Source organism: Lissotriton helveticus, chromosome 7, assembly GCF_964261635.1.
Source record: "Lissotriton helveticus chromosome 7, aLisHel1.1, whole genome shotgun sequence".
NCBI lineage: Eukaryota > Metazoa > Chordata > Amphibia > Caudata > Salamandridae > Lissotriton > Lissotriton helveticus.
The window spans coordinates 888,964,116-888,979,108 of NC_136068.1; positions in this window are offsets into that span (position 1 = coordinate 888,964,116).

Here is a 14,993-nt window from a genome sequence, read left to right on the forward strand (position 1 = left end):
TCTGACCCATTTGTCTGCTTCTGACCCAATACTTGGGAAGAGGTCAGATCAGAATCCACCAGGTACTGATGCAGTAGCTGATTTTGCAAATTATTAAGGACCTGCTCCCTCACAATTACGTTGTACAATCCTTTAAAATCACACACCTTACTGCCAAGTAACCAGCCCTCCAGAGCCTTAGTAGCACAATCCAATCAACACAGTCTTGAGTCTATGCCTTTTGGGTGTCTCTGAAATTAATCCTGTATTGTTCAGTGGTTAAGCCAAACCCATCAATCAGAGCACTCGTTAAGACACTGTAATTATCAGCGTCCCCTTTTCTTACAGTGAGGAGCTTGTCTCTGCCTTTGTCTGTAAAGGAGAGTCACAAGAGGGATGCCCACTGCTCCTGATGGACCCTCTGTACTTTATAGGCCCTCTCAAGTGCAGTTATTCATTTGTGGATGTCATTCCCACTCTGGTAGGGAGGGACGATCTTGTACAGGTTCCTATGGTCATGAGCATGTTCTCTACCTCTAGGGACACTGTAGCTGCCACCAGTGGGCTCTAACCCCTTCTGTCTAGAAGCTCTCTGGAGCTCCAGGGATTCCCTGTCTAAGGGCAGCCGCTCTCTCTTGATCATAAGCTTAGCTTCTTTAAACTTGAGCAGTCTATACTTTTTAACATAGGAGGACCCTCTCCTGTAGGAGGCTGAGGACCTATGATAGACAGATGTCCCTACAGATTTACCAGAATGATTAGACTCCTGAGAAGGAGATCTGAATCTTCTAGGTATTCTGTTAAATCCTCCTGTTGGGGTGAAGAGAGGACCACTTGGGTTCTCTTCTTCATCCACAGGAAGAATTTGATTGTCCAGGTTAGAATCATTCTGATCCTCCTAGTCAGCATCAAGGTCTAGGTCTTGGACGTTTTCACCTCCTTGCCTTTCCTCTTCTGCTTCCACACCAAATCTGTCTGCCTCATCAGACCCTGGGGTCTTTAGGAGGTCATCTAAAAGCAATACCTCCATGAGGCGTTGGCCGTAGGGTTTTTCCCTGTCTTTAATTTCCTAGATGCACACATGTCGGGTCTACCCTCGGAGTGACCACTTCCGGGGACGGAGCAGGCGGGCCTTCCCGTGTGATTACTACATTAGGGAATGGCGGCGCAGTCGTGCAGCGGGCGCGCCTGCGCCCGTCCGTGCCAGGCCGGGCCCAGGGGCCAGGACCCCTGGTCCCCCCTTGGTATACTCAAGGCAGACTTTATTGTGCTGGAAATCTGTAGCCCATCCGCTTCCCGATGGAGTTATATCTAAACTCAAGCGGGTGGGGCTACTGAGACTTCATGCAATTTTCAAGAACGTAACCAGGGCACCATCACCGGCTATTCCTCCAAAGCAGGTGAGCAGTCAAGGATGTAGGTTCTCATTACTCAATACCCGCTTATTACAGAGGCACTGCCTTGAGGTATTCTCCCTTTTACACGATGATAACTTGGACCTCTTCTGTATCACTGAATCCTGACTTAACGAATCATCCATGCCGGATCTGGTGGCAGCTCTACCCCCTAATTTCGCCGCTATTTATGCAAACCGATCGGATAACATTAGGGGGGTGGCGTTGCCTTCCTCTTCAAGGACACCCTGAAAACTGAAACACTCAGTTCGGAGTGCATTGAAGGCGCGGATGTACTGGGTGTGAAGTTCTGCTCTCCCACAGACTGCGTGGTATTCCTTTTAGTATACCGTTCACCTAGCACAACATATAGGTTCATGGAACCCTTTTTGAAACTGGTTCATGATCTCGGCACCCGCTACGAAGGTCTGGTGGTGCTCGGGATTTTAATTTTCATTAGGAAATAACCCTGAAGGACGGCCAGTCGAAACATTTTGAAGAGGTTCTAGCATCTCTGGGACTTACTCAGTTGGTGGGGGAGCCTACACATGAGAGGGGCCATACTTTGGATCTGGTCTGGTCGTCTTGCCCACTCACAGCCCCGCTAGTGGTCTCCCCATGCTCATGGTCGGACCACTATTTGATTGAAGGCCAATATCCTCTCCTTACAAGACAACTAAAAGTCAAACCAGATTGGAAAATGCTGCGTAGTTGGAACCAGGTCAAAGCTTCTGATTTGACAGCCATTCTATCACAGTCTGATTACCCCCAGGCTATGGTGGACGATTTGGAAACTGAAAGTGTCTCCCTGTTGTCTATACTTAAGGAGGCCATTGAGGTAGTAGCTCCAGCCCATAAAATAAGACTGATAGACAAGGGCAAGGGAACACTATGGTTTAATAATGCCTTAGGGAACAAAAACAAGTCCTCCATCAATGCGAGAGAGCTTGGCGTAAGTCCCGCATGCCCAGTGCGCGTGCTGCTTATACACTGCAGTTCGCGGCATATAAAAAAGCCATCCGCCTGAGAAAGGCCAAATTTTATGAGGCAACTATTTTGGAGGCTGCTAACCCGCAGAAAGAAGTGTTTAAAGTCTTAAACGACCTACGGACGGTTAAGGGGCCAAATCCGACCTTTAATCAGAAGGCCAAGATTTTCAAATCTTTTTCATGGATAAGATAAAGGACTTAATGGCAGAAATCAGTTATACCGCAAATTTTCCATGTTCTATCGAGCCCCCCTCTATTCTACCTAGGCCGACAACGAACCTTCTGACTAGGCTGCCCGCCCTTACCAAGGAGTCTCTGTCTACTATAATGGGCCGGGTTAAATCAGGTTCCCCAGCGGACCCCTGCCCTCCTAAAAATTTCAAGCTGGGATGGTTTGGGATGGAGGATAAAGTTCTCGCCCTTCTGAACCGTTCCTTGGAGACGGGACTTGTCCCTTCAAATTTTAAGGAAGCACGGGCGGTTCCGCTTTTAAAGAAACCAGGCGCTGACTCAAAAATCCTAAAGAACTTTAGGCCAATTTCTCAGCTGCCTTTTCTGGCCAAAATTCTAGAGCAACAGGTTCTACACTCTCTCACCCACTTCCTTGAATGCAATCATCTACTAGAGCCAAATCAGGCTGGTTTCAGAGCTCATTACAGCACGGAATTGGTTATGCTTTCCGTGCTGGATGACCTGAGACTTAGGGCTGACAAAAAAACTCTGTGTGCCCCGGTCCTTCTGGACTTATCCGTGGCGTTTGACACCGTTAATCACAGCCGATTATTATCGCGGATTAAGGATCAAGGGATATAGGGCACAGACCTGACCTGGCTGAATTCCTTTCTGAAAGAACGCTCACAGCGAGTTCAACTAGCGGATCTAGTGTCTAAACCAGCCAAGCTGACTTGTGGAGTGCCCCAGGGTTCAACCCTTTCACCCCTGCTTTTTAACATCTATCTGCAGCCTTTGATAGCAGCACTGAACCTGATGGACTGCAGGGTTTATAATTATGCAGACGATACGCAAATTCTGATCCATATTGATCATTCATCATTCATCTACGGCTTACTTGAGAATGCAAGACATCCTCAAGTTTACCATCAACTGGATGTCGGATAATTCTTGGAAAGTCCACCCGGATAAAACCGAAGTCCTGGCAGTCACTACAGCGGCAAATCCGTGGAGTGATCTGTTCTGGCCAGCAGAATTGGGGCCTCTTCCGGAACCGGAAGTGGCAGTAAAAAGTTTGGCCATCAGAATTGATGCCCTGCTATCCATGACACAGCAGGTGTCGGCAATGGTGGGCACATGTGTTAGTCTGCTGCACCAGCTCCTGAAACTATCTTCTCTGCTGCCATTTTCCACTCTTAGGCTGCCGGTTTCTGCCTTGATTCTGGCACGTCTTGACTATGGTAATTCCTTATATTATGGCCTACCAAAAAATCTTCTGGCTAGGCTACAGGTTGTAATGAACGACGCTGCCAGACTCATTTTCAACAAACCTAGGCCAACCCAGGCCACGCCCCTACTACAGGATTTACATTGGTTGCCAATTGCCCAGAGAGCGAAATTTAAGAGCCTCTGCATCGCATATAAGGCCATCTATGGCTCGGCCCCCAGCTATATCAAGGACCGACTTTATTAACTACATGCCAAGTAGGGCCCTGCGGTCCGCTGAGGCATGTAACTTGGTTTGTCCCCAGTTCAACCACGGATCCAAGGGTGGCAGAGCTTTCTCCAGCACTGTCCCTCTGGCGTGGAACCACCTTCCAGCTAAACTCCGGAAAGAAACTAATCTCCTCTCTTTTAGGGAGAATCTAAAGACTGTGCTTTTCCTGGAGGCATGGGGGCCCCTTTGATCGGGTGGTTCTGTGTCCTCACTGGTGTTGTGTGTCCACTGATAGCGCTTAGATACCCCTGGGTGATAACGCGCTCTACAAGCTCATAATAACATAACATAACATGTCCCTCAATTCGGGAAATGGGACATGGTCATACTTAGTTAATCTGGAGTCACTGGCTTCAGCCTTTGAAGACATACTAGTGTGGTGTCTGCACCTACCTACTCTAGTGGGACTACTAAACTCTCTCTTGAGTTCAAGAAAGGGTGTGCTAGACCCTTGACTTACCCAACTCTAAGCTCAGTAAAACTTACTTTATTCTAGACTTGTTTTATATGTACCTATGTACCTATAGTGGTTTTCAGTTAGTCACTCAAATTAGATTATCTGGTAAAGCAATAGCAAGCTTGATTCCAGCCACTGCACACCAATGTGAGAAGTTGGCTGGCATATGCTGTCCACTAGGTATAGGGAGCACTTTGCACCAGTCCAAACATTCCTTATTGATGATAGGTTTAAGACAATCTTTGTTGAAAGCTATCCTAGTGGTAGCTATGGAGAGCAGCCTTCAGGCTAAGTCTAGACACAGTGCCTAGAGCACGTAGAATCACAGGGTCCCCAAGGAACCACCCAGAGTAGTGACCCAGGGGACCCATGGGGCAACGCGTGCAGTGTGAGAACACAGCTGCGAGCTCCGTACAATCCTAAGAGAAAGTTGTGGTTGGAAAATTAAAGATTAAGGACACTTCCGAGAGGACTTGGAGCAAACCCTTTTAGACTTAGAAGGCTCTAAGGCCAGCACCCATGTGAGCACCAAGGGTACTCATGTTACCTCACCCAGGAAATCCGGGTGCATAGGTGCCAAATGGTGTTGGGAATCGTCGCTGTTTTCAATGGTGAGTTGCTGCAAAGTGCTGCTGCCGTGGAAAGGAAAAGTGTGCAGTGCAATCCAAGCCTGGATCGAAGATGTGATGAACCTGAAAGCAGAGGGGACAGTGTCTGGGTCACTTCAGGGTGACCAGGGGCACAGTAGACCAATGCCCACCAATGTCGATTGTTTCAGGTACGGTGAGGTGAAGGCTTGACTCCGCTGCCACGGGGACCAGGAGACGTTGATGATGACCAGTATCCGCAGGCGGGCTGTCCCATGAAGGATGCCGAGTGCTGAGGGGTCAGTGTCCGTATAGGAGACCAACAAGCCTTGGCAACAGTAACCCATGGGGTGAGAGTAAAAAGGCTTTGGGATGGACTAGCAAGGTCCAGGTAACTCCCCAAGCAATGGAGAGTCTGGGCACATCTGGGGCAACCAGGTAAGCCTGTTCAGAGTTACTGCACCCTTCTCAGGGATCCTCAAGTTGACGGACAAGGAATCGTGAAAGGACCTCGAGAGGAATCATTAAACTCCAGCCCAGGGGTCACGCGTGGAGTCTAGGCCGGGAATCTTTTGTGGAATCACTGCTTGGGATCTGGACTAAAAGTAGCCCAATGCACAGCCTCAGGGAATTCCAAGAAGCATATGCAGCTGCCAACAGTCACGGTGTCCAGGGGTTCAGGTTGCAGGGTCCCCACAAGGGCTTTGGATATCAGGTTTTCTGAGAGAATGGATCGGCCTCGGGGAAGCTTGAAACCCACCTTCTGTGTTGCAAAGTCTTTGGAGTCCTTCAGGAGCTGCATAGTTGCAAATCGGACAGATGCATCTTTGATGTCTGCCTTGCAGGGGAGTAACTCCTTTACTCCATAAGAGATTCTTCAGTCATCCAACGAAGTGTAGATAGTTGAAGTTCTGGGATTCTGTAGCAGAGTTTCATCTCGGTAAATCTAAAGTCAGGGGTTCCTACTTTATACCCAAGGAAGGTGTGGGGCAAACTCTGGGGACCCACCTATGGGAGGGTTAGGATAGAAGGGTGGCTACACCCATATATATCCTTTGCCCAGTTTCGCACCAGAGCAGGGGCTGGTAGCCCCTGCAACCGGTTTGAGCTGGACTATGCACCGGGACACCAAATGTGCTCCCAGTGCAGACATCAAAGCACTCTTGGAGTGTACCCACCCAGCCACAATACACTGAAGCCTGTCTGGGAGGTTGTTACACCTCCCTGTGACAGGAAACCTATTGTTCAGCCTCCCCTGCTGGAGTTTCATCCAGCAGCAGGAGGCTAGACCTGTGTCCGTGGATGCAGCATCCATTTTGTAATGCCAGGGTTCTGTTAAGCTGGTACCGGGTGTACCGGTGTAGTCAAGTTTCTCTCTCTAGGAGGGTGGAATCATACCTCTGCTGTCAGGACTGGCAGGAATGTATGATTCCAAGGTGTTTAACACCAAACACAACATGTTTCCTTGCAACCATTCCAAAGTTAGCATTTATCGTGAGGTTATAATGCACTTAAGAGTATATGGTCTTGACAACCCAGACCTCTTATGTATTAAACTCAGTAGGGGTAATGATCAGAGCATTGTACTAATAAATATCTATGCCCGGGGCTGCCAAGGAGGTCGTAAGCAACCAGTTTTGAATGACCTTGATCTGTTTTTGAGGAAATTAGGCAGTGACAATTTTATCCTAGTGGCAGGGGATTTAAATTGTTCATTTGAACCTATTCTTAGTTTAGATGAGGATGTGGGAGTTGATGAGGATACTGTTTGGAACATCCCGCCATTGTCCATAAGCAAGGGTGTTAGGGGAACTGAGGCGGCCCTGCTTTGGATGGGATTTTGTTTGGAGTGGGGGTTGCGGGCAGTAAACGGGCGTACACTCTCTGATAAGTCTGGTCAACCAACCTTTAATAATGGGATCAGTATGAGTCGAATCGACTATATACTAGTTAAAGTAGATTTTTGGTCTTTTGTGGTTGACATGGAGGTTGAGGTACGGTCAGAGAGTGATCATAATCCTCTTTCATTGGACCTTAGGGTACCCGGTGTGGGGGATGGACCTTCTGCAACAGCATGCCCAACGTCTGATGTCATTCTGTGCAATGACAGAAGACGGGTAAAATGGCCTAGGGTCATAGCAAACCCTTTGCTTATCAAAGACATAGAGGAGGTAGTAATGAAAACAATGGGTCTCATGGCAGATTTTCCATCTTCCCCTGGGGTTAATTCTCAAATAATCGATCTACATGAGAAGTGCTTTATGGAATTAAAAATTCTGCTCACAAAGCCACTGAGGCCTAAGAAAGACAATGCTCTCAAAAGGTGGTATAATAAGAGTGGTAGGGCAGCACACAGTAAATTAATCTCAGCAGTCAAATCTAGGGACATTAATGACATTAAAATCGCCCGGATATCATATAAACAAGTATTGTGGGCAGCAAAGAGGGAATGGGATGACCATTATTGGTCAGAACTCCTCTTGGCGTGTCAATCATCAAACCAAACGAAGTTTTGGGAGACCGTCAAGTGGGGTAGGAACCCGGATTCTCAAACGCCTGTGAACCATGTCTCCGCATTGGACTGGGTGGTTTTCTACTCCGTTCAATTCGAAGATATGAGTGCAGCATATGTTACCCAGCAGGAGCCTGCAGCGGGCCTGTCCTTTACTGATGGGGCCATACTTACCTTCTCATCTACTGACACAGAGTGTGCCCTTGGTGCTGTACAGTCAGGGAAAGCACCGGGATTGGATGCAATCCCTGCAGATCTTTTCAAATCGAATCTTGATGTATGGGTTCCGTACATAACTATGCTGGCCAATGCCATTGCAGCAGGGTCTAGGATCCCTGATTCCTGGAAAGGGGCAGAGATTTTACCTGTTTTTAAAAAAGGGGACCGCTCACTCCCAGGAAATTACCGCCCTATAAGTCTGATAGACTCACTTCAAAAAATAGTCGCTAGGATGGTACTTGCAAGAATTCAGGGGTGGATAGAGCAGGAAAATATACTGTCCCCCATGCAAGCTGGGTTCAGACTGGGCACTAGTACCATAGACCAGGTCTTCAGACTCACTATGTTATATCGGAAGGTGGTACTACTGGGTGGAGGGGTTATCTATGCCGCCTTTGTGGACCTTAAGTCGACTTTCGACTTGGTTCCAAGAGCAAAACTATGGGACTCACTGAGACTAATGGGCCTACCCGTGGAACTTCTGGACATAGTTATGAGATTACACGAGGATAACTTTGCCCCAGTGAGATGGGGCAAACAAGGACAGGTGACTGACAGCTTCCCGGTAAAACGTGGGGTGCGCCAGGGATGTGTGTTGGCCCCCACTCTTTTTCTCCTGTTCATCAACCAGGTAGTAAAAAAAATTCCAAATTCCAGACAGATGCACCATCTTTGGGCGGGTCCAAGTACCCGATGCTAATTTTTGCTGACGACACCCTGCTTCTCTCTAAAACTCGTAGTGGGTTGCAAATAGCCCTGAATAGGTTTGCAGAGTTTTGCAGGGTAAACGACCTACAGATTAATATAGATAAAACCAAATTTATGGTCTTCAGTAATAAAAATCCGATTACAAGCTCTGTCAGTTTGAATGGTATTTTGATCGAACAGGTGAAGGTAATGGCTTATCTGGGTGTGACCCTGGATTACCATCTAAGCTGGAAACCCCAGATTGAGGCATTATATCTCAAATGTGTCCGTCTCACGGGTTGCTTGCTTCAGGAACAGAAGAAATCCCTGACTAAACGAATTGCCCCCGTACTGAAAATTTATGAAGCTAAGATAAATGCAGCCACTTTGTACGGTGCGGATATTTGGGGTTATAAGGACCTATCCTCCTTGGTCAAAGCACAGAATAAGTTTTTGCGAAATTTGGTAGGCCTTCCCCAGTCCACACCTACCAAACCATTGTTGCTAGACCTAGGTTGTAAACCCCTAAATGAGATGGCCCGGTTTCGTTTGGTGGCATTATGGCGACAGCTCTGGACGACTCCGGAACTTAGCCTTTTTGCCAAAGAATTAGAGGAGGTCAAATCATTGTGGGGAGCCTCTAGAATCGCATGGCTTAGGGAAGTCAAACAGGTTTTGTTAGAAATGGGTCTTCACCAGCTCTGGACCAATCCGGGAGGATCCATCTTCCCCTCTAAACAAGATTTTAAAGACCTGTATTGGGCATCTGTTAAGTCAACTGCAGTTACCCAATCGGAAGTTACTAATTTAACAGGTCTTTTTCTGACTTACAAACTGACACCTTCCCTTGAGCCATATTGGGATGTGATTTGTAAAACCCTTGACCGGAAATTATATCATCAATTCCGTGTCGGGACGCTCCCCATTAATTCCTTTACTGTTAAGTGGGCGGTGAATTTAAATAACAGATGTCCTTGGTATCCCGATCATTTAGAGAGTATTGGTCATTTTTTTTTGCCTGCCCAGCCTATCGAGCCCCACGCCTAAAATGGCTCAAACCCTTATGTTGTAGACTGGATAGTAAGGGGTATCTTGAAGCCCTGAGGATTTTTCGTACTAACCGGTCTGAGTTTGTTGTGGTTGGTGTAGCTAAGTTCCTAGGAGGGGCGTGGCTGATTCGTAGCAGGAATCTGAACATTTTATGATGGTTTTATATACTGATGCTGGTTTATAAATGTAAATGATAATGTCTGGAGGTATTTCTATTGTAAAGTCTCTATCAATTGTTTAATAATTTTTTTAATGTGCTTCTGATATGATGATTTTATTAACTATTCATGTATTGTATATCTGTCTTTTATTCATTTTATTTCAAAATAAAGACTTATTGAACTTGAACTTGAGTATATGGTCCGGCTGCATCACAGAACAACCCCGGATAATAGATTCTAAAGGCTGCAGAGGGGCCCTGCTCATGCATAGGGACTCTCTCACACAAAACTCAGCACCCTGCCTTTAGGACTGATAAGGCCTGCCATAGAGGTGACTGATAGGTTTATATCAGTAGTGATATAAGGTAGATGTAGGGAGTCTATATCTAAATAAGAGGTGTGTTAGATTTCGGGCTCTCTAGTTGGCACAGGTAGGTACTTGTGACAAATAGGGACACTGGCCTCTAGTCAGGGTAAAGGGGATACACTCTTTAGATAACCCCTGCTCACCCCCTTGGTAGCTTGGCACGAGCAGACAGGCTTATCAAAGGCAACGTGTAAAGTATTTGCACCAGCACTCACAGTAACACAGTGAAAACACCACAAAAGGACTCCACACCAGTTTATAAAAATAGAAGTATTAAATCTAAACTAAACAAGACCAAAACGACAAAAATCCAACATACACAGCTCAAGAATATGGTTTCGAAAGAGTTCTTAAGGTTACGTTAAAATAATCCACAGTTGCGTGACGTTTTAGCCAAAAGTACCTTTAGATGCAACAAAAGTTCCAAGTGAAAGCTGCAGCAATGCATCACTCCTGAGACCCTGGGGAGGCAATGCGACAACTTCGCTGGACGCAGCGGGCATGTTGCGGTGACTCCGGTCTGTATGGGGAGGGGTGCGATACCTTGTATGGATTCCGGTGCGCAGGTTTCATAGGAAGCATATCGCAAAGGTACGATGCGGCGATCTTCGGGACAGCGATGATCTCAGGTGCGGCGGCGATGCAAAGTGCAGCATTGATCTTCTCCTCTTGCGGCCCCTCAATGCGATGGCTCTGCGATGACACTCGCAGCGACGTGATGAGGTCCACAAGCAAGCGGTGTGACGTTCTCACCCAGCTACGATAGGCTCTGCGACGATAATCGCAGTGATGGTAATCTTCCTGCACCGGAGCGATGCATTCCACAAGCAAAGGATGCGTCGGTTCTTGCAGCGGCAACAGGCGCTACAACGATCTCGATCTTCGCGACGGCAGCAATTTCCGCGCACTGATGAGGAAGCGCTTCACAAGCAAGCGATGTGTGAAACTTTGCAGATTGTCTTAATTTCTACTTGTCCAGCTTCCCAAACAACAGGTACAACTTCCAGAGTTCCCGTGACTGGGTCAAGCACTCTAGGAAGGACAGAACTCTCTCAGTAGATTTCAGGGGGGAAGCTGGGGGTGAAGTCCTTTTATTCCTGGGACTTTTTAACAGGGATCATACCAACAATGACCTAGGTTGTTTATGGGCCTTCAGTTTTAGACCGAGAAGGTGTACTGCTTATCACACTTTTTTCTCAGCAGAACAAACCTCCCTTTCTCGTTTTTCAAGGAAAGGTAATACACCAGTCAGTAGCCCATCATAAAAACAAGCCTGCTCCCTGTCCAGACAGAAGAAGAAACCCTCACCCATAAAGTGATGAAAAAAATGTGAAAAAGCGCGATAACACCTCACGGGCGCACCACCAATGGGACCCCTGGTAGGTACTCACCAGGCTGGCCCAGTTATCATCATCGGTGTTATCGGGCTAAAAGAACGGTGTCCGAGTGAAACACAACTGTGTTATAAGTGCAGTGTAAACAATATAGTGATGTCACAAAACATACAAACACATATAAACAACTACCAGCACGAACCCACAGTTTTATTCTTGTTCATTTACGCTGTTAGTATGTATTAAAAAAGTGAAAATGGCTGCTACCTATAGAGCCAGATTCTCCTTGCCAACATGTTTCATTGCCATGGTGATATTCAGGCAATTTCTTCAGGGCAACAACTTTCTATGCCACTGCATTGGACACCAGGGTTTCAAATTACTGTCATGGAATTTAAAAACATGAAAAACGAGTTTTACTTACATGCACCACATGCATATACACAACGTTACTAAAAGCCACATAAGCACAGGGTCATAATTACCCTAACTCGGCACATGTCTTTCATACCAGCCGAGAGGTCTTTAGGAAAGAACTTTTTGTCAACTCCCTCCGTGAGTAACCTGGCCACTCCTTCCGTTACTTTTAACTGAAAAGACAGCATGGCACGCTTATTAGCACTCCTCACTTACCCTATTTCTTCGTGGGAATCGTCTATCTTAACCCCACTGACCCCCGTCCTAAATCTGTTTTACCGGTAATAGGAGCGCGATCGGCGTTCTATCGTCCCTCGAACACCATCCGGAGGCGCTTGAGTTGTATTAATGTTCATACCCTGACTGTTTGGACCAATCAGATTGCACATGCTCTTCTCGCGTTAATTGGCAGTCATTCAACATTGGGCTAACGTATTCGCGAAATTAGTGTGTTTTTCTGATAATCACGGGCCCTCTCGGTAGCGTGATCTCACGTTATTTGGCGGCCATCTTAAGTAGGGCAATGACACCTTCAGAATGACTGGAATACTACAACAACGTGAAACTCTCACGGGATCACGCGTCTTGCATTCGTTCTGTTCCTTATACACATATGCCTGCTAAGATATTGATTACTGTTAGACCTATTTCCCAATGCTCGACTTTTAATGCTAAAACTAAGTTCCAGGATGAATTAATGTTATTATTAACATGGAACCGATACTTTTTTATTTTAATTTAAATGTCACATTGTTTGTGGTTCACACCGCAGCATTAATAGAGAACAAGGTAAGAGGTCATGAGACAGGTTCATTGCTGCAAAGGAACACCAACCCTATGGGCTAACGTAGTTTATTCCATTCAAGAAGTTCGTTCAGTCCATTTTGTTCACTTCCCTCGTTGTAAATCCATCTTGCTTCTTTTGTCGTTAGTAATCTCTCTACTGATTGTGCATCTCCACTTACTTTTTCTAGTATCACCCAGGTAAAGGTATGGTTGTTCCTATGGCAGTGTTGAACTAGCTTCGTTGTCAATCTTCCCGCTCTGATGGTACTTAGATGCTCTTGAATTCTAAGTTTTATTTTACGTGTTGTTAGTCCAATATATTGTAAACCACATTGGCATTGGAGTCTATACACCACATTTGTGGTATTACAGTTACTGAACTGTCGCAATGTCCATGTTCTTCCAGATTTCAATGGTATTGTCAGGGTTTTTGCAGTTAGATGACATACAGAGCAGTTTCCGCATGGATGGTGGCCTTTAGGCAGTGTACTGCTCTTTGGAACACTCGGTTGTCTCATCCTAGTGTGTACAAGCTTGTCTTTCAGATTGCATGCTCTCTTAAAGGCAAAGCGTGGTGGAGGCATCTTAAATTCTTTGTTCGATAAGATAGACCAGTGTTTTCTAATAGATTGGCGGATCTTGGTCGTGAGGGGGTCAAAGGTCATAATGACTGGAATGCAATCGTCTTTCTTCTTAGTGTTAGTCTCTAGCAGAGCACTTCTGGGGGTGTTCAAAGCTCTTTTTCTGGCCTGTTTGATCACCTTTGTTGGATATTTCCTAGCTTCAAGTTTGTTGCTCAGAGTTTGAGACTGTTCATTGTATTCTATAGTTGAAGAACAGTTTCTACGGTAGCGGAGAAATTGTCCAACAGGAAGGTTATCTCTCAGAGCCCTGGGATGATATGATTCGTAAGAGAGCAAAGAATTCCTATCAGTAGGCTTCTGGTGCACTCTTGTTGTAAGACCGTTTTGTCCAGCTTCAATGTCCAAATCCAGATATACCGCCTTATCTCTGTCATATGTCCAAGTGAAGCGCAGACAGCGGTCCTGGTTATTAAGCCAGTTGAGGAAATCCAGTAGTGTAGTTTCATCTCCAGTCCATATGCAGAGCACGTCATCTATATACCTCTTCCAAAGGCGGAGGTTGCCTTTGAAAGGGTTGCTGTTAGATTCGATGACGTGCTCCTCAAACTGGCCTACATAGATGCATGCCAGGCTCGGTGCCATCGTAGCACCCATGGAGGTACCCGTGATTTGTAAAAACATGTCCTCTTTGTAGCTGAAAAAAATCCTCGTAAGTGCTAATTCGATGCATTGTAGCACAAAACTTTGGGGGGCCTCATAAAACCATTCTTGCTTAGATAGTGCTCGTGCAACTGCCACCAAAGCGGCATCTTGAGGGATACAGGAGTATAGGGACTCGATGTCAATGGTTACAAGGATCTCCACTGACGGATCATAAATCATGTCATCAAGAACATTTAATATATCCATCGTATCCTTAACAAAGGACTTTTGAGTGATCACTGACTCACGTAGAAAATAGTCCGCATACTGCGACAGGGGTTCTAGTACCGATTGTATTCCTGCCACAATGGGGCGACCCGGAGGAGGCCGGGTGGCCTTATGTATTTTCGGTAAAATGTAGAAAGACGGAGTCCTGGGGTTTGCATTCACAAGGAACTCCGCCTCCTTAGATGAAATCCACTTATTTTCTTTGGCCTGTCCCACTAGTTTTTTAATTATCTCCAATAGTTCGCCCGTGGGATCTCTTAGCAGTGGTTGGTAATTAGCACGTACGTTCAAAAGTCTGTATACCTCTGTTTCATAGTCGCATGTATTAAGTACGACAATTGCTCCTCCCTTGTCGGCACTTTTTATAGTGATGTCAGGGTTGTTTTGAAGGGATTCGACAGCTTCCCAGTCAGCTCTGGACATATTCTTGAATACTTTTTTTGTGTTATTCTGCTCAAAAAGTTCAATGTCTTGTAACACCTTTGCTTCAAAAACTGCTATCTCGGGTCCTACCGAACCTCCTGGAGGACAAAAAGTAGATGGCTTTTTTAAGGTGGTATAGAAACCTCTTTTCTCTTCTACTGGCTGTTTAGCAACGAATTTCTTTAGCTTGATTTTCCTTACAGTTTCGTGAAATTCCACTCTACATTTGAAAGCATCATGAGTCGGGGTGGGAACAAAGCCCAACCCTTTATTAAGGACTCGTTCCTCATGCACAGATAGAGGGTAGTCTGATAAATTGACCACAATGCTGTTCACAGGGGTTTCCTCCCTCTGCTCCTGGTCAAACGAGGGGAGTAGGTTTGCCATTGTGGTGGTGGGCGGTTGCCTCGTCCTCTCCCCCGTCCCTGTTGGCCCGTCCCCATGGTTC